At 37.7% G+C, this 21,659-nt stretch overlaps 1 pseudogene; it reads right to left on the bottom strand.

The window, feature by feature from the left end:
- Positions 1-8,305: 8,305 nt before the first annotated feature.
- Positions 8,306-20,371, bottom strand: LOC102487031 (chondroitin sulfate N-acetylgalactosaminyltransferase 2 pseudogene; annotated as a pseudogene).
- Positions 20,372-21,659: the final 1,288 nt, after the last annotated feature.

Here is a 21,659-nt window from a genome sequence, read left to right as displayed (position 1 = left end):
CAATAATGGCCTATTTACAAATGAATGAAATCTGTAAGACTGAAGACAGGAGCCAGTCAATGGTGAGGTGGTTAAAGTGCTGGACTCCCACAGGGCTGGGTGCAGTTTGAGCCAGACTGGGTAGCTTCAAAAATCACACCAGGTGAATGTGCATGCATACCAAAAACCCAACAGGAAAATGGAGGAAAAGGAACTGCAGTGTGGCCATCACCCCTGGGGGGATAATTTTTCACATTCCCTCTCATTGTCTCTCTCCAGCAAGTGCACATACCCTATGGCAAAAATCCTAAAAAATAAAATAAAAAGACTGACAACAAAAGGAACTATACATATGCATTGTACTCTAGTTGATAAAGTTGTTTTCCGTAAGAGTAAAAGTCAACAATTCTGAAACCACTATATATGTATACTGCAAATGAGCAATTAAGTAAATGGAGCCAGGTATCTCACTGCTGGCATGAGAGACACCATATCAATAGATAAGCAAAAGGAAAAGTCTAGAGTGATCAATGTGTAACAAATCTGAGTTGGAGGCATTATCATGAACTCAAGTTTAGTTTAATATAGCTTCAAGTGGTGATATACAGAAATTATTTCTAAATATGTATATCATATACATATTATATATGCATATTAAAGTGCACAGTATGTATGCTTTGTCCGTCAGTCTTTTGGGCCCAGAACTAAGGATACCTCAATAACAACAAGCACTCCTAGCACTCAGATCTTAGGTTCCAATACTATCCTTCAATAAAAGAAACCTTTCAATAAAAGGATCATTGTAGAAAAGACTAATTCAAGTACTTGAGTAGAAAACATATGAAATAAACTGAAGCACTGATAGTGCCAGAAAAGAAGGAACTGCTCAACAAGCACACATTGGTACAAAAACTTTGAAATTCATACATAGTTTTCCCATTACACATATTTCCATGAGCCTTTTTTTTAAAACTTGTTTTAATTAATTAATTGACATTCATTCCCTAAGCATTGTCATAGCATACAAAATGTGATTTCCCATCCAGAATATACTGAATAATGGCTTAAGCATGCATGTTATTATCACTAATTTTCCATTTCTAGTTTCAAATATATACATATATGTGTGTGTGTGTGTATATATTTCTTACCCTCTGCCCTTTCCTACCCTCCTCCCACACTATCTCTGGTGTCTAAAATTGTTTTCCATTACTTTTTCCCCCCCATTTTATTGATCACACAATTTTTAAATAATCTAACTACTTTCGATAGCAAGTTCAGCTGGTAATTTCAAGAAAAGCAGTTTTAACTTTAATAAATCAAAGAAATGCTAAGGAATTTTGCTTAAAACTTAAAGCCAGGAAACAGGTTAGGATTCTGTTCAAGTAGTAGGTACATGAACCTATCGACAGCTCAAGACAGGACAAAAAATCCTTAAAACTGGAAAACAAAGCCTAGGAGAAAATCAGCAATGTTTTAGTCAAAAGTCATAAAATGCTATTTCACCAGTTCAATCTCATGTACTTAATCTGTCTTCTGTTGTGGTTTGATCTTCCCGACTAAATTCTGGGATATAATATTCAACTCCAGACTCGTCCCTATGATTAAGTTGGCCATTTTCCTAGGTTTTGAACTCTTATTTCTGTTTGTCTATATTTAATTTTCCTGATATAGCACTCCCTTGAGAAAATCTTGGAGATCTGGTCTGCTGCTGGTAAATTCTTTCAGGTTTTGTTTATCTGAGAATGTTCTTGTTTTTCCTTCTCATATGAAGAATAATCTTGCTGGGTACAGTATTCTTGGTTGAAATTGCTTTTCCCTTAACACTTTAAATATATTTTCCCATTCTTTCCTCACTCGCATTGTTTCCAATGAGAGGTCTGCTGTTAGCCTGATGGGATATACTTTGTAGGAAACTTGCCATTTCTCTCTTGCCAATCTTAGTATCTTGTCTTTGTGGTTTTGATCAATCTATCTATAATGTGTCTTAGAGAAGATCTTCTTGGGTTGATTCTATTTGGAGTCCTTTGTATTTCTCGGGGCTGGATCTTTGAATGCCTCTCTAGGTTTGGGAATTTTTCTTGCAGGATTTCTTGGAATAGATTATCAATGCCTTTATGAGTCTCTTTGCCTTCTGGGATACCAATTATACAGATGTTTGGACGTTTGGTGGTATCTAGTATTTCTCGTGTATTATTCTCATACTGGGGGGACAATTTTCTCAGTCTTTGTGGTGGATTAAGATTATGCCATTATGAGTGCATCAAAACCTATATATGTTTAGGATTTCACCTAATATACAATACACAGGATCATTTTTTAATTTTTAAATTAATGATAAAAGAAGATTTATTTAAATGAATGAAACAAAAATATTATGTCTATGAAGGAATGACATCTTGTAATAAAGATATCAATTATCCCCAGGTTAATTTATAAATTTAATACAATTTCAATATTAATCTAGATAATATTTTCGGCAAGTGGACTTTCTAAAATTTATAGGGAAGAACACAGGTGAATAAATAACTACATCAGTTCTGAAAAGAAAGAGCAAAAAATGTGAAGCTCAGTGTGGCAGATATGAGGTCATAGTGCAAAGCCAGAGTAATTAAAAAAACACAGTATAAACACAAGGATAAATAAATAGATCAGCGAAACAGGAATAGGATATAGAAATAGATCCATAGAACACTGTTAGGTGATAATAATGGCCACCCAACTCTGTCAGGAAAAGACAAAATATTTAGTGTTAACAAAATAACTGTTGACAATCAGAAGAAAAATATAATTATACCTTTACCTTGCAACAAAACTCCAACTATATGCAGAAGGGTAAGATTATAAAACAAAAGGAGAAAATATAGGAGAACACTTTTGTGACCTAATTAGTGTAGAAAGTATTTAAGTTTACATATTTATTTCACAGAGGTGGGGGACAAGGTCTTGCCATATCTAAATCCTTCTCCTGGTCTTCCAGCCAGGATCATGGGCAAGCCTATGGGCAAGCCTGGTGTGTTCAGGTTGATTAAGACTCCAATCCCCTGATTTTCACATGTGGTTTCAGGATCACACAGTGGCAGCCCACTTCCTGTGAAGACAAGGCCAAAAAGTACTATTAAACAAGATTCTAAAATTAGAACTCATGAAGCACACAACAGTTTTTGAATTCGGCTACAATAAAATTATATTATCTGTTAAGATGTCAAGTCCTAAATTAGTCAAAAACAATTGAAACCATTACTTTGTGTTCATTCTTTGAAAGAGAAAGAGGAAGGAAAAGAGAGAGAAGTGGCCCAACAGAGTCTTCACGCCACGATCTAGCCCCAGCCTCAGCCAGCAAGGATCATGGTACACACACATGCTCAATGTGTACAGGGAGACTGCAGGATGTGAACCCGGGATCTTCCATGTGACTTCAGCATTATGAAGTGCTGCCTTATCATTGAGCTATCTCATCTGGTCTGAAAACATCATTTTTCATCATGTATATTTATAATAATAAATGAGTCATTAAGAAAAGATTAAGATGTACCCTCCATGGGGTCAAGGACAATGTACATGTTACTCTTCCTTACCTTTGAGACCCTCTCAGTGTCTGGCACATAATAGGTGTTTAACAGGTATTTAACAAATGAATGCATGAATAAGTTGTATTGTATTTCCTATTCTGTATACTAAGACAAAAAAATAGGCAATTTGTCCTTAAAATATTGCTATTAAAATATTTAAAATTTTGGGACCAGCAGTTAGTGTAATGACTATGTCGTTCAAGTCCTGGACCTGGTGTGGGTGCCCAAGATCCTGAGAGGAGAATGGGGGAGAAGGGATTGTGGTGTGGCCATCCCCCTGGGGGGGGGGGTTTCTCTCTTTCTCTCTCTGACTTTCTGGTGAGCGCACGCACCCTACAGCAAAAACCTCTCCAAAAAAAGAAGAAAAAAAATAAAATATTTAAAAATTTTAAGATTCAGTAATAAAAGAAATAATAGCATTTTATACATTATAAAATATATAATACTTATGGGGCCAACCATGATATACTGGTTAAGGCAGCTGGGTCCCACATGGCCAATTGCATAGTTTGAGTCCTGGACCTGGCAGCTTGAAAAATATGCAGGTTGCGTGTGTGTGTGCACACCTAAATTCCTAAAAGGAGAGATAGAGGACAAGGATTGTAGCATGGCTATTCCCCATAAGGGTGCTTTCTTTCTATCTTTCTTTGTCTCTCTGCTCTGGGTACACATCTACCCTCTAGCAAATTTTAAAAAGAAAAGCAAATGAAAAAATAACATTAAAATTAATTATGAAAAAATACTTTATCCCCTAATTATAGTGTATAAACTAGGAACTACATTATTTTCACTTATTTTTTGTAATACTTGGATCATGAAATACTTGTAATATTTAGTATCACAAAATTTACATTCTTAAGTTAATAAAATTTGCAAAAATAGTTTCACAAGAGATTACTGAATTAGATGTTTCTCTAAAGTCCAATTATATAAACTAAATTTCTAATTTTTATTAATTTAACAGAGCAATTAAAAGGCTAAAGAAATAAATTCATGATTTACATGCTTTGACCTTATTCACTGTGATTTCACTCTTACTCTTCCTTTTTTTTTTTTTGGAGAGGTTTTTGCTATAGGGTGCATGCCGTCCCCAGACAGAGAGAGACAGAGAGACAGAAAGGGAGAAATCAACCCCCCAGGGAGGATGGCCACACCACAATCCCTTCTCCTCCATTCTCCTCTCAGGATCTTGGACTTGCACACACACACACACACCCAGCATGAGTTTTAAGCCACCTGATTCAGGATGCGAACCGCGATAGACTACATGGGAGTTCAGCAACATAGCCATTACGCTAACTGCTGGTCCCACTCTCACTCTTGATAAGTGAAAAAACCCCACAATATTCTTAAAACTGAATAAATAAAAACAAATATTGGGCTTAGTCAGTATAGAGTATTTGTGATTTATTAGTTTTAATTTTTTTTCCTGGTACAGGGAAGGGTATCAGCCTGTTGGCAAACTATACTTTTAGTGGTATTATGGAAAATGGGCAGCTTTCTGTGAATCCCAATAAAAAAATAGTAACTAATTAAGCCTTTAAAGAGTAACACAGATTCCAACAACCAAAGCTAATTTTCATTTACCCAAAGAGAACAAAATAAAATTTTTAATACCCCAAATATTGCTACAGTTATAAAATTATAGCCTCAAAGTGAGACTAATTCAGATTAAGTCCCCCTCTAATCATTCACAGTTTTCTTGGTTTTCATCCTCTTGACTATTCTGTTTACCTAGAAAGCTTGGGATTGTGCCTGTAGGGTGATTTTTCACAACTAGTGCTCACTCATTTTAGCCTCTGCGTAGAGTATCATTAACTTCTGCACTCAGGCATAGCAAGGTAAGGCTTTGTATGGGATTTGTATTCCACTAGGATAAAACACTATCCCAGACACCATTACCCTGACTTTGCAAATTTAACATGGCACTGCCTGCCATCTTGTATTTTTCCAGAGCAAGGCAGTAACTGATACCACTAAGACTCTTGTTAAAATTCATTTTCTGAAAACAATGACCTAAAATCTTTCTATTATATATATATACACACACACACACACATATATACACACACACACACACACAAATAAGTCACAAATACTCCATTCTAAGTCCAATGTTTGTTTTTATCTATTTAATTTTAAGATAAAATAAGATCCCTTGCTACATCAAATTTGAGCTACTTCAGACTATCAGTACCAGCAATCCAGATAGCACTTCATCTCCCATTTCTTTTCACCTCTCATTTCTATTTTTTTTTTGAACTTTTATTCTGTCACTAAAGATGGCCTTATTTCACATCAAGAGGAATATAAGCACCAAAATCTCCAAAGAGTTACTTCATATTACTTCTAATGAAAAACAAGAAATATTACTTTTAGTTCTAGTAAAATATGAAAAGATAGTTTTTACTCAATTTGGGTCAGATGCTCAACAACAGAGGAAGGTTAATATAAAAGCAAATCTACTCTTATAATAGCCATATATGAGAGGAAGGACTGCTGAACAAAAAATATCATGGTTGTTCACTTTACAGAGCACCAATAGTAAATGTACTAAAACATCTGGACTTCTTTAAACTCCATTATCTCTTCTTCTGGAATAACATGTAAAATATTTCTAATTAGGTGACCAGCAGATGGTAGAATAGATACATCACTGGGCTTTCACATAGTCAACTACAGTTTGAATCCTGAATTTGGCAGCTTGAAACTCACGCCAGGCACATGTACATGCATGCCTAAAATCATGGGAGGAGCATAGAGAAGAATGGATTGTAGCATGACCATCCTCCCTGGGGGGGGGGGTGATTTTTCATTTTCCATCTATTTCTCTCTGGCTCTCCAGCAAGCACATGCACCCTATAGCAAAAATCTCTCTTAAAAAAATAAAATAAAATTCAACTCAAAGATACTTTTTAGACAAAAGGCATTACTAGAGACAGAAGGCTATTTCATAAAGGCAAAAGGTTTTCTTCAAGCAGAAGATATATAAGGCTTTTAATTTTTATACACCTACTAACTTGACATCAAAATACGTAAGACAAAATTGACACAAGTTAAAGACAAGTCTGGGTCTGCCTTATGGCCTAGGAGCTATATCTCGCATGGCTCAACATCACGGTTTGAATCCAGGCTCAGGCAGCCTAAACACCACCCCACCCCTCTCCTCAAATAAAAACCCACAGGAGGCTCTAGGACATGTGCACTCTCCGCTTTGATTTAAATGCAACAAACCTAATGTCTTAGTCTTGGCATATAAATGAATTGGGATTAAAATATGCATTTTGGAGGGCCAGATGGTAGCACAACTGAACCCACATAGGAAAGGTTTGAGTTCACATCCTGGGACCTCCCTAGGCATGCTGAGCATGTATTCATGCCCATGATCTAAGTCAGCATGAAGACCCTGTTGGGGTCCTTCTCTTTCTTTCTCTCTCACTCTCTCTCTCACTGTCTCTCATCTTTCTTCCTCTCTCATGGAAGAAATAAATATACTTTTTTTTTCTTTTTTTGGAGAGATTTTTGCTATAGGCCACATGTGTTCGCCAGACAGACAGAGAGATAGAAAGCGAGAAATCACCCCCTAGAGGGGATGGCCACGCTGCAATCCCTTCTCCTCCATTCTCCTTTATGGGATCTTGGGCATGCACGCACACGTGCCTGGCGTGAGTTTAAGACACCGGGTCCAGGACTCAAACCGCAGTCTACTACATGGTAGTCCAGCGACATAGCCATTACGCTAACTGCTGGTCCCAATAAATATACTTTTATATAAGTTTTTTTAGACTTATTATTATTAATTATAATTTTGCGATAGGGCACATGCACTTACCAGAGAGAATGAGAGAGACAGAGAGAGAGAAGTGAGAAAGCAAACTGCCTGGGACCAGCAGTTAGCGTAATGGCTATGTCGCTGGACTCCCACATAGTCAACCGTGGTTTGAGGCTCGGACCCAGTGGCTTAAACTCACGCCAGGTGCGTGTGTGTGCATGCCCAAGATCCCGAGAGGAGAATGGAGGAGAAGGGATTGCGATGTGGCCATCCCCCCTGGGGGGCGATTTCTCGCTTTCTGTCTCTCTGTCTCTCTCTGTCTGTCTGGTGAGTGCACGCGCCCTATCACAAAAACCTCTCCAAAAAAAAAGAAAAAAAAGAAAGCAAACTGCCTGATTCAGGACTCAAACCACAGCTGGCCTTGTGGGAGTCCCACAGCCTTAACCACCACACCACCTACTGGCCCTATAAACAAGCTTTTTAAAATCTGTCTTTCTTTCTTTAAATATTAAATTATTTGTCTAGAATCAGGTAACTCCCATAAAATCATGGAATTACTGAAAGATGATCAAGAATACTTTTCTATTCTATTCGCATGTATGTTGAACCTATAGCGAAACTTCTCCAAGACTGTGCTAACTTTAAATTTTCATAATGCTGAAAGGGGACAGAATGAGGGAGATGAATAGTAGAGGCCAGGAAACCAGCTTTGAGGACCAAAATGCATTCTTATTTAAAGTGGCCAATGAAGAAATCAGCTTTGGGAAGTTCCATCATTTGTCTACATTCTCACAGTAAGTAAGTGGTATACTCCACATATACTCCTACCTATCTGGTTCTGAGACCCATACATTTTTTTTTAATGATACCTACACAGGTTCACTATATCCAAATGTGATTGCTAAATTCATTTAGTCATTTCCTTCTTTTTCATTGTAATATTTAATGAACAAATTCTTATGAGTACCTATTCATAAAGGCACTATGCTAGGTCTAGAGATACAATGGTGAACAGAACAAGGTCACTGCCTTCATGAAGCATATGGTCTAATAAGAAGATGTAAAATGATATAAAAATTAATATATTTGCACAAAAATTAAATGGGAATGGGAGTTGGTTCAAGACACTACATTGTAAGAAAATAATTTTACAATTAGAGAAAGGAGGAATGGCTATTAGAGACTAGAAAGAACAGGAGGGAGGAGGAAGGAACAGAGGGACATTGACTGTCAGAAACAAAATGACATATAAATAAGAGGTAAAAGTTCTAGTGTTATAAAATATAGTAGAGTAGAATATATTAGATTATCAGAATAGTTAGGACACATTTTTGCATAGCAAACAGAAAAAAAAAATCATGGCTTTTCTGACAACCCAAGAGTTGGGTTGAGGTACAATTACTGTGTACTTTAAAGAATAACTTTAAAAAAAATAAAAGAAACAAACAAACAAAAATAAAGGGAAAAAAATGTTCCCAACACCAAGTAATAACACATGGTTAAAATTAAAATAATAGATATACTAACTACACTGATTTAATCATTACACATTGTACTCTGGTACGAAAAATTTTCACAGTCCCCCATTGTTGTGTACAATTATTATATGTTAATAAAAAAGAAAAATAAATGTTTTAAGCAATAGAAACTAAATAAATCAAGTGTTTGAGACAAGAGTACAGAGGCCAGGCTGGCCTAGTTCCTACATATGTTATACTCCTAAAATTTTGTAAATTATTTCATCCTGCTTTATTGATTAAATAGATAGATGACAGGAAGGTAGGTAGATATATAGATAGACAGCAGATGGTGGTAGATAAATAGATGATAAGTGATAGAGAAAGAGAGGCAGGCAGCAAAAGAAGAAAGGACAGCCAGCTATAACATAAAGGAAAAAGAAGGAACACTAACTTTGGATCATATTCCTCCTGGCATGCCTCAATTTTCTTTTTCAATATTAGCAGAAACTGTCACTGTCTTGACAGTGCTTCAATGGTCTAAGGTCAGGTCATTTTTTTACTAACACTAGCCACTTCTGTGTAACTCCACTGGAAGCCTAGCTTATGTCTCTAATTACACATTATTCCTCATCAAATGAAGTTTTGTTTTGTTTTGTTTTGTTTTCCACAAGGTGTATGCATTTGCTGTAAAGAGACAGGAAGTAAGAAATCACCTTCTAGGAGGGATGGCCACACTGCAATCCCTTCTCCATTCTTCTCTTGGGGTTCTGGGCATGCATGCATATGTTCCCAGTGTGGTTTTTCAAGTCCCTGGATCCAGGGTCAGCTATGTGGAAATTCAGAGCCTTAACCACCAACCCACCTTCTGGCCTCTCAAATGTAGTTCTAAGCAGTCATCAGGCCTCTGCCCACACTAAAATGTGATAACGTAAAGAGCTGTGGATACCAGCGATACTACTTGTTTTTAGTATTATATGCTCTAGCTTCTACATGAGTTCAGACTGACACTCAAGCCATTGGTCTAAATTAGTGAAATTTGATATTTTTCAGTCAAATTAAATCTCTCATCTCTTAATATATACCACATTCCTTAAGCAGGTGGAGTAAAGAAGCACTTAGGTAAGCAAATGGCAAGGCCAAGCACATCTGGGTTTGTCAGAGACCACTCACTTTCTAAAGACCACTTCTCCCCCTTGCACTCAGAGGGAAGAGACTTTAATACAAATATATCAACTATTCTGTTCATCTTCTAAACCTGAAAAGAATATATATTTGAGAAATACATCTCCTATATCCCCAGGCTTCTAGGTCCTGATTATTTTTTAAATGAATAAAACTCTATTTTAATTTATTCCTTCACAAATACATTCGATCAATACTTGTTCAGCACCTACTGTGTTTCGTTTACTAGTGAGACAAATTCATTTACTCAGGAAACAAAATGGAGAAGCTCCATTCTTTCACAAACTCCTGGGTAAGCACAGGTAGAAACATGGGACAGTTCCCTGTGTTGTCCTACCATTCTGAAAGACTTACCTACTTAATTTGCATAGCTCCATATTCTAGGTCTCTAATTCTGTTCAGGCTTATGTTTCCAGAATTCCCATGAATTTCTATAGTTTTACATTTCTGTAACTCCCTGAATGTAACTGTCTTGTGTCAATTAGAAGCATAGAAGCACTCTGGGACCAGCAGTTGGCGTAATGATTATGTCGCTGGATTCCCATGTAGCCAACCGCAATTTGAGTCCCGGGCTCAGTGTCTTAAACTCACAGCAGGCACGTGTACGTGCATGCCCAAGATCCCGAGAAGAGAATGGAGGAAAAGGGATTGCAGCGTGGCTATCCCCCCGGGGGGGGGGTGATTTCTCGCTTTCTGTCTCTCAGTCTTTCTGGTGAGTGCATGCGCCCTATAGAAAAACCTCTCCATAAAAGAGAAACATAAAAGCACTCAAAAAATAATAGTCGTACCTCTGAAAAACATAAGATTATCTGTAGGGTAAAAGTAGCCTTGTGAATGCCAATTTTACTATTTTGACTATACCTTAAACAAAAAGAAGTGCGGATAAAATTTAATGGATGTAGCTGTTTAAAACCAGATGTTACTCTTATTTGAGTTCTAGAGTTTCAGAACTGCTTTCCACAGTATGAGATGATGACATTTATTTTTTTTAAAAAAATGAATTATTGATGTTATTTATCATTGTTATTATTTTTTTAACTTGCTGCAGTGCACATGTACTCACCAGAGAGAGTCACAGAGAGAAAGAGAGAGAAAGTCACCAGGTCCAGGACTCAAAACAGTGTCAGCAATGTGGGAGTCCAGTGCCTCAACCACCATGCCATCTGCTGGCCCCATCTAATTTCTTTATCAATTATTATAATGTGCTACAAATGGTGCCAGATGCTAGGAATACTCAGATAAATATGACAGTTCCTATCATCAAATAACTTTGCTGACCGGCTACTTGTTAAGAGAATTCTTTGGTTCCTATGGCTTCCTATGAATCAGCAATGACTACTATTAAGAAAAAGAATAAAGAAAGAAATATAGAGCTGGTTGGTGGTACAGTGGTAGTGCAATACTCTCCAAGGCACACCCACATGGGAAGGTTCCAGGTTTCCATCCAGAGACTTCCCTAAACATTCTGGGCACACACATGCCCATGATCTAGGGCTGTCTAAGGCTAGAGGTGGACTACAGCATGAGGAATCTGTTGGGTGTACCTGTCCCTGTCTGTCACCCTCTGTCTCACTCATGGAAGAAGCAAATAAACTTAAAAAACAAAATCTATCTCACCAGATGACATTGTTGGGATGTTAATGCATCTCTATGCTAAGTCCAAGACCAAAATAACAGGAGTTCATAGAAATCTAAAAATAATAAACAATGCCTTTTGGCTGAGTAGTACCATGGCTCTTGACAAGAATAAGCAACTTATAAAAGGTGGCAAAAAAGGAAGCCAAAGAAAAAGTGGTTGATCCATTTTCTAAAAAGATTGACATGACATGAAAGCACCTGCTATATTCAACATAAGAAATATTGGGGAAACACTAGTTACCAGGACTCAAGGAAGCAAAATTTTGTCTGACAGCCTGAAGAGCCATGTGTTTGAACTGAGTCTTGAAGATCTGTCAAATGATGAAGTCGCATTAAGGAAATTCAAACTAATTACTGAGGATGTTCAGGGTAAAAACTGCCTGACTAATTTCCACAGAATGGCTTTCATCCATGACAAAATGTGTTCCATGGTCAAAAAATGGCAGACCATGATTAAAGCTCACGTTGATATCTAGCTGCAAGGGAAGCAAAGCACGGATCATCTTGGCTTCTCTCTTGGGACGTGAGACTCACAAGGAATGAAATTCTCCATCCACAGGAAAGGTATTCAAAAGGTTCTGAGTAACAATGACCAATGATTATTTTCTTTTTCTCTTCAATGTTTGTTTTGCTAAAATCCATAACAACTAGATATGGAAGACCTCTTAAGCTCAGCATCAGCATTATCACCAAATTTGGAAGATGATGGAAATCATGAACCAGGAGGTGCAGAAAAAAAGCCTTTAAAGAAGTGGTCAATAAACTAAAGCCACACAGCATTGGGAACTACATAGAAAAGACTTGCTAATCTAACTATACTCTCCATGATGTCTTTGTCAGAAAAGTAAAAATGCTGAAGAAGCCCAAGTTTGAATTGGGAAAACTCACGGAGCTTCATGGTGAAAGTGGTAGCTCTGGAAAAGCTAGTGGGGGTGAGATGGGTGCCAAAGTTGAACCTCCAGTCCAAGAATCTGTTTAAAGTTAAGACTTTTATTAGTGACAAATAAAAAGTCCTATTTGTGACATAATAATACAGTCAAGTAAAATATCACTGAGCAGATGCTGAGTCCATAGGAAACATACAGCCTATTTCTTAATTTGGAAACTGAAGATTGCAAATACTTATAGGGAGAAACATTTTGGGGAGGTTATAAAGGAAAGTGATGAAAGATGAACAAAATGAGACTTGAGGGTTGTGAAATGGCCTGGGGAGTGATGGGTCACACTGTCCTGATAAGATGTGAGGACACCCAGGTCTGACTAGTCTAACACGTCTTCCTTTCCCTAAAGTCCTAGAGAACTGAATTGGTATCATTCAATTCCATCAACACAGTACTCATAATAATTAATAAGCTTTATATTATCCTCAAGTAACCCTTGTCAGGGAAATCTGTGGCATAAGGAGTAATGGAAAATAGCACTGGTAGCAGACTTTCTATTCAGAATCTTGGATCAGTTACTTAATCTCCTTGGTCCTCAGTTTCCTAACTTATAAAATGTGGACAATTTAGTTGTTTGGGTTGAAATATATAATAAATGCAGAAGACCTAGATGATATAGGTAGAACACATGACCTGGATCAATAAATATTGGGTTCTTAGAAAGAATAGTTTAATATTCTCAAAGCACATGCATAAGACTGTATTTGTAAAAATAATGGTTATATGTATAGCAGTCAGGATTTTTCTGGCCAACAATGAGTAAAGAAAACAATCTGCCAAGCCTAAATAGTTGAGATTGAAATATAAGCTAAAGATTTAGATGATAGGCAAAGGTCCAAAATAATAATATCTCTTTTCATTGATGGTTACTCAGAACCTTTTGAATACCTTTTCTGTGAATGGAAAATTTCATTCCTTATGAGTCTCATGTCCCAAGAGAGAAGCCAAGATGATCCATGCTCTGCTTCCCTTGCTGCTCGAAAGCAAACATATGACCTGGACTTAGTTGCTAAGATGTTTCTGAGCAAGACCCCAAGTCAGAAGAGAGTGACATAAAGAGGGCAATCATAATACAGAACCAGTCTGGTGAGGACTGAGAGAGCTTCATCTTTCAGAGGAAGAAGCTTCTGAACAGGGCAAAGATACTATTGGTAGTGCTCTTGGCTGAATATTTATGTAACAATTTGAAGCCAAGTGATCACAGCAGTTAAACTTCTACTAATACAGCAGATAGTATGATCTAGATGGTGTCCTTGGCTGCATGGCTGTCAAGCCTGACTCTCTAGCCTTTCCAGATAGTCTTTAAATTACTTAATTGCCTTTTCTGCAGAAACTAACATGCTGGATATTTACGATCAAGTGCCCTTACTGGTATAAGATCTTTAATAGCCTTTCTCCTTATGTTTGGAACTGGACCCCAAATAGCCCAGGTCAATTGGAAAGGTGGATGATCACTCTTGTCTAGAAAAGGAGTGAATAAGATGACTCTGGCCCTGAGTTTCTCAGCTTTTCTTACTCAGTATTGCATTGACTTGAATCAATCTTCCACTTACTTCCTGCCAAAGCCAGCCAGCTTTATGTCACCCATGTAAGCCAGGTATTTCTTTTAATCTTCTTTATAAATATATATTAATTTTCTGTTTTTCTTACTAATTATTATTATTCTCAGAGGACATGTGCATTCCCCAGATAGTGAGCAAACAAACACCCCTCAACAGGACATGGTCATGTCACAATCCTTTTTTCTCCATTTCTCTCCAGAGATAACCACTGATGTGAGGGGAAGTTAGCCGCATATTTAACTACAAACAGGGTTCAAGGAAATAGCATTCACCTTCTGAAAGTTTACCAGCTTCTAATTCCAGGGATATTAATGATATAACATGGTACAGGACTCTCAAGGAGGAAGAGTTTGCTTTCAGCTGAACATATATCACCTCATTTTAAGAACAGTGTAATGGATACATACTGTCACAAGCCTCATCTCAAAAAAGCATTTGGGGATGAATATAATTTGAGTGAAAACAATATATGATGGATCCTCTTATATCAAGTGCTGGGTTCTGAATAAAATGCATTTCTAACTGCTAAGCTACAATAAAAGAGCTGCCTGAAATCTTTAAAAGCTAACAAAGAAATGTTAAATAACCCACAAATCACCATACCACCTACCAAAAAAATAATTTCCTTTTGAAATGCTACTGATATAGGGTAAAAAGAATAGATGGGATTTTGTTGTAAACTCACAACCCAGTTTGTTCCCTGAAATGTTAACTTTGAGTCATGATGATATGTTAGTCCTAGAGAACTGAATTGGTATCATTCAATTCCATCAACACAGTACTCATAATAATTAATAAGCTTTATATTATCCTCAAGTAACCCTTGTCAGGGAAATCTGTGGCATAAGGAGTAATGGAAAATAGCACTGGTAGCAGACTTTCTATTCAGAATCTTGGATCAGTTACTTAATCTCCTTGGTCCTCAGTTTCCTAACTTATAAAATGTGGACAATTTAGTTGTTTGGGTTGAAATATATAATAAATGCAGAAGACCTAGATGATATAGGTAGAACACATGACCTGGATCAATAAATATTGGGTTCTTAGAAAGAATAGTTTAATATTCTCAAAGCACATGCATAAGACTGTATTTGTAAAAATAATGGTTATATGTATAGCAGTCAGGATTTTTCTGGCCAACAATGAGTAAAGAAAACAATCTGCCAAGCCTAAATAGTTGAGATTGAAATATAAGCTAAAGATTTAGATGATAGGCAAAGGTCCAAAATAATAATATCTCTTTTCATTGATGGTTACTCAGAACCTTTTGAATACCTTTTCTGTGAATGGAAAATTTCATTCCTTATGAGTCTCATGTCCCAAGAGAGAAGCCAAGATGATCCATGCTCTGCTTCCCTTGCTGCTCGAAAGCAAACATATGACCTGGACTTAGTTGCTAAGATGTTTCTGAGCAAGACCCCAAGTCAGAAGAGAGTGACATAAAGAGGGCAATCATAATACAGAACCAGTCTGGTGAGGACTGAGAGAGCTTCATCTTTCAGAGGAAGAAGCTTCTGAACAGGGCAAAGATACTATTGGTAGTGCTCTTGGCTGAATATTTATGTAACAATTTGAAGCCAAGTGATCACAGCAGTTAAACTTCTACTAATACAGCAGATAGTATGATCTAGATGGTGTCCTTGGCTGCATGGCTGTCAAGCCTGACTCTCTAGCCTTTCCAGATAGTCTTTAAATTACTTAATTGCCTTTTCTGCAGAAACTAACATGCTGGATATTTACGATCAAGTGCCCTTACTGGTATAAGATCTTTAATAGCCTTTCTCCTTATGTTTGGAACTGGACCCCAAATAGCCCAGGTCAATTGGAAAGGTGGATGATCACTCTTGTCTAGAAAAGGAGTGAATAAGATGACTCTGGCCCTGAGTTTCTCAGCTTTTCTTACTCAGTATTGCATTGACTTGAATCAATCTTCCACTTACTTCCTGCCAAAGCCAGCCAGCTTTATGTCACCCATGTAAGCCAGGTATTTCTTTTAATCTTCTTTATAAATATATATTAATTTTCTGTTTTTCTTACTAATTATTATTATTCTCAGAGGACATGTGCATTCCCCAGATAGTGAGCAAACAAACACCCCTCAACAGGACATGGTCATGTCACAATCCTTTTTTCTCCATTTCTCTCCAGAGATAACCACTGATGTGAGGGGAAGTTAGCCGCATATTTAACTACAAACAGGGTTCAAGGAAATAGCATTCACCTTCTGAAAGTTTACCAGCTTCTAATTCCAGGGATATTAATGATATAACATGGTACAGGACTCTCAAGGAGGAAGAGTTTGCTTTCAGCTGAACATATATCACCTCATTTTAAGAACAGTGTAATGGATACATACTGTCACAAGCCTCATCTCAAAAAAGCATTTGGGGATGAATATAATTTGAGTGAAAACAATATATGATGGATCCTCTTATATCAAGTGCTGGGTTCTGAATAAAATGCATTTCTAACTGCTAAGCTACAATAAAAGAGCTGCCTGAAATCTTTAAAAGCTAACAAAGAAATGTTAAATAACCCACAAATCACCATACCACCTACCAAAAAAATAATTTCCTTTTGAAATGCTACTGATATAGGGTAAAAAGAATAGATGGGATTTTGTTGTAAACTCACAACCCAGTTTGTTCCCTGAAATGTTAACTTTGAGTCATGATGATATGTTCTCATTAGCTGCTAGTTGTGATTTTGCCCCAACCAGGTTTTTCTGCTGGAGAGAAAGATGACTAGTTATCACCCTTAGTTAAATCAGTTATACAAAGGCAATTAGAAAGTAAAGTGTACTTTTTGTAAAAGATAAGGAAGGAGCATAAGAGTCAGGGAGAGGTAGCCAGTTCCCATAGGAAGATCACTCTGAGCAAGAATTGAGAAGAAAACAAAGGTAACGATCATGCCAAACACAAGCAGTTTAAGACAATTCCAGGGAACCTTGTGGGAAGTGTTTCAGTACTGTCCACATTCTTGCAAAGATGTAGGAGTGTCCAGAACCTGGACTTTCAATATTTCTTTTATTAAGGCCTTTCAGTACGTAAATTCACTTTCTTTACACAGGCTCATGGTGTGGTTTCTTTGACTTGCCTACATATCAACTAGCTGGGTGAGAGTTTAGGCTTCTGGGAGATGATCCTGGACACAGGACAATATATGCCTTAAATTTTGGCAGTCAGCTGCCCACACATTTACATGGGGACTGTCTTTGTATCCACAGAGTTTGCAAGATACAAAAGGGTCTCAGTCTTGAGAATTTATTAAAAGATGCTTCCTCAAATGAGGTATTCATTCACTTTACTGGGGCTCTCCATATTGACTTAGCCACATGGAAGAAAAGAGCCATTTCTTCTGGTCTCTACCATGTGGAACAAGAAATATTGGGTCATTGGGCAAACTCATGATGCATTTTTGCATAAAAAACCTATCACAGGGGCCAGCAGGTGGCATGGTGGTTAAGGCAGTGAACACTCTCACAGGGCTGACCAAGGTTCAAGTCTCAGACCTGGTGGCTTTCTCTCTCTCTCTCTGTTTGTCTCTGTCTCTATGTCTCTCTCTGGTAAAAATAAATGAATATATGAATGAATAAAATTAAATAATTCTTAAAAAACTGTATCATGACTTTTCTAGTATTTTCTACCCCTATCCCAGCAGCTCCACTTTAATTCATTCAGGGTACAACTGGATTCTAACAGTTTTCAAACAGATGGCCTGATGAATTAAAGCAATACAAATAGCAGTCCATACAAAATTTTAGAGTTTGAAAGGACTTCAAAGTTCAGATGAGCTCTAATTTAGAAAGTTTGAAGCAGTTCAACTCCTCATGTTGCATAAAAAAAACTGGAGTCCAGAAGACAAATTCTTGTGAACAAATTATGTATAGTGCTTAGGCAGCTACTGTAACCCTCTAACAGGTATATATGCATGTATGTGCATGCACACACATACATACATGATGGATTTACAATAGTAAAATGTGCATATAGAGTATTTTATTAGTTTGATGAGTTTTAAAAAATGTATATACATATGTAACATATATTTCTGTTGGGATATAGATGAGTTCTCTCAACTTAAAAAGGTCACTTATGCCCCTTTGTAGTAAATCTCCCTCACCTCTAATGCCAGGAATTTGCTGATCTGATTTCTATCAATATAGGTCAATTATGCTTCTGCTCCAAAGCTTCATATAAATGGCAGAATACAAGACATACAATTTTGTGTGTGACTTTTTTCACTCAGCATGTTTTCAAGATTCATCTATGTTGTTGGGACTATCATATTTCATCATTTTTATTGCTGAATAGGATGCTATTGTATAAATGCACCACAATGAATAGGGTCATTATGAAAGTCATGACACATTTTTGCATAGAAAAATACATCATGACTTTCCTGATGACCTAATATTTATCTCTTCTCTACATAAAGGACATTTGGATTATTTCCATTTTGGAGCTATAAGCATTTGTATACAAGGATTTCTATATAAATATGTTTTCATTTCTCTTTGATTTGTAACTACAAATGAAATTGTGAGGACATAGGGTAGGAATATGCCTAACTTTAGAGAAGACAGAAGTCTGGTTATTTTTTATTTTTTTTCTTTAAGAAAGTTTTGCTATAGGGTGCATGCACTCACCAGAGAGACAGAAAGGCAGAAAGCAAGAACTCACCCCCCGGGGAAATAGCCAAACCGCAATCCCTTCTCCTCCATTCTCTTCTTGGCATTTTGAACATACATGCACATGTGCCCAGACTTGAACTGCAGATTGTGGAGCGCCCCTGTCCATCGCCTACAGCGCTCATCTTCGCCTACAGCGCTCATCTGCAGATGACTACGTGGGAGTCCAGTGATATAACCACTAGGCAATCTGCTGATCCTGACAGCAGTATTTGTTTGTTTTCTTTTCTTTTTCTGAGTTGATTTGATAGCAGTCTGTTTTTTAAAGTAGTTATACCATTTGACACTCCCACTAGCTCCACATTCTGGTCAACATTTGGTGTCATCACTCTTTTTATACCAGTGGGTGTATAGTGGTATCCACTTTAAGTTTTATTTTGCATTTCTCTGATGATTAAGTATATTGAGCATTTATCATGTATATACATATTAGCCAGTCAAGTATCTTCATTTATGAAATCAGTTCAAATCTTCTGCTCATTTATAAACTGGGTTGCCTCTTCATTACTGAATTGTAGATGTTTTATATGTATTCTGGATGAGTTGTTAAATCACCTATTACAAAAATTTTCTTCCAGCTTGTGGATTCTGTATTCAGTTTCTCAACAATGATCTTAAAAGACCTAATTGTTGGGAACAGCAGTTAGCATAATGGCTATGTCTCTGGATTCTCACATAGTTGACAACAGTTTGAGTCCCGGACCTGGGTGGCTTAAACTCATGCCGAGCACGTGTGTATGTGTGCCCAAGATCCTTAGAGGAGAATGAAGGAGAAGGGGTTGTGGTGTTGCCATGCCCCCTGTGGGGTGATTTCTCACTTTCTGTCTGTATTCCATAAGGTCTGTTTTCTTGAAGAAGAGTTCATGTTGTGCGCCCTTTTCTCTCTCAGTGCAATAATAACCTTCTATGAAGTCATTTTCATTAAATATGAGTTTCCCTCTGAGAGGATCCTCCTATCCTCTTGTTCATCATCTTTATCAGGATTATTAATGACCTCCAAACCAGCTTCAATGACTTCTACCAATTCACCTCGTTTGTCTTTTCTAACTGGTTTTTCTTCCGGATGGTAAGTGAGACCCATTTCCAATTGAAATACTTTCATTAAGGTAAAACTTTCAAAGGGAATGTCCCCATATTCATTGGGCGGTTTGGCTCCTATACTAACTTCATCTTTGTCAATTTGGGAATCAAGAAACTCTTAATGGGTCACTAGGTGTTTGCTCTTTGTTGCCCCTTGATAGCTGCTGCTATTAGCCCCTGTATTTTTCTCTCTTGAAATGATCTCACCTTCTCACTCATTTCTTGTAATTCTTGTTTCAGTTGGGCAATTTGGCACTTCAGACTGGCTGCTCTTCTTTGATAATGTTCTTCTTGCTACTGTAGGAGGGCTTAATAATACTCTTTACCATAATTTCCCCCAATGCCACCTGGAAGAGATGCACTTCCATCATTTTGAAGGGCACATTCCACAATGTACATGAATAATAAACTGCAGAGCAATGCTAGCCCCAGCAGCAGCCAGTGGACCCGGGTATGCAGGATCAGTCCTCTTCTAGGCATTCTTACTACTGTGGACTTGCCTTACAAGATGAGCTCTGCTGCTTCATATCTTTAGCAGAAAATTGTCAAAAATTAAACACAAAAAATCAGAAATTCCATAAAAGGTACCAAGTAAATTGTGCTGTGGCTTTAAAACTTTCTTTCTTTAGCGTTCATAACTACTGGTAGAAATGAGAAATGATGGATACTTCCTGTATTGTTACCATGATATCCAGAATAAAGCAGTATGATCTATAAAATCCATTACATAGATGGTGACTTTTTTCTGAGTTTAACGAGTCCAGGACTTCAGAAGAAAAGCTTCAGACTCCCATGGATTGCTGGCGGCAGCATCACCACGGGGAGAGGCCAGGCTGTGATCTGCAGAGGACTCCAGGCCCAGGCTCGGCTGCTCTTCCAGAGGCGCTGTCTGCGACAGCCAGGCGCCGCTCCTTGGCCCCACTCACTCCAACCGGCAGGGCGTGAGGGTTGCTCCAACAGAAACAGAGGGCTGCAGCCATACCTAGGTCACTGCTGACAGAAGCTTGTCCACAGACCGGTGCAGGGATGGTGAGCTGGCGTGCTCTCCAGCTCCCTCTGCCCTGCCGCCTGTGGCCGCTTCCTCCTCCCAGCTCAGGCACAGCTACCCACCCTCCGGGAGCTGGAGAACTTACCTATTTATTTATTTATTTATTCATTTATTTATTTATTTACTTATTTACATTTTTAATACATTCAATTACATTATTTAGCTTACGATGTGATCATTTCAATATATGAACATTTCTCCCCAGTCTAGTTGTTCAAAATATAGCAATATTACCTTCCTGTCTCAACAATACTGTCTTCATATCCCTCCTCCAAATGTTCTTCCCCAGGCCCCTCTCCTCCGCACACCCCACATCTGGCATTTACATCCTCCTCTTCTATCCTTTAGCCCATCAGTTTCAGTTACAGAGTGCGGACATTCGGTATATATTAAGTGGGGACATACAGTGTCTCTCCTTCATAGCCTGGCTTGCTTCCTCAGCAGTAAATCTTCCATATTCTTCCACTTTCTATCAAAAGCCAGGGTTTTGTTGTGCTTTATGGCTGAATAGTATTCCATGGAGTATATGTGCCACAGTTTTTCAATCTATTCATCCGTACGGGGGCATTTGGGTTGATTCCATGTCTTAGCAATTGTGAAAAGTGTTGCAATAAACATCAATGTGCAAGCACTTTTCCAATGAGAAATTCTTCTGTCCTTTGAGTAGATGCCAAGAAATGGGATTGCTGGATCATATGGCAGTTCTATTTGTAAATTTTTGAGAAATCTCCAAAT

The sequence above is a fragment of the Tupaia chinensis genome, unplaced genomic scaffold (genome assembly GCF_000334495.1).
Source record: "Tupaia chinensis unplaced genomic scaffold, TupChi_1.0 Scaffold147980_1, whole genome shotgun sequence".
In the NCBI taxonomy this organism is placed as follows: domain Eukaryota; kingdom Metazoa; phylum Chordata; class Mammalia; order Scandentia; family Tupaiidae; genus Tupaia; species Tupaia belangeri.
This window is presented reverse-complemented; position numbering and strand designations above follow the sequence as displayed.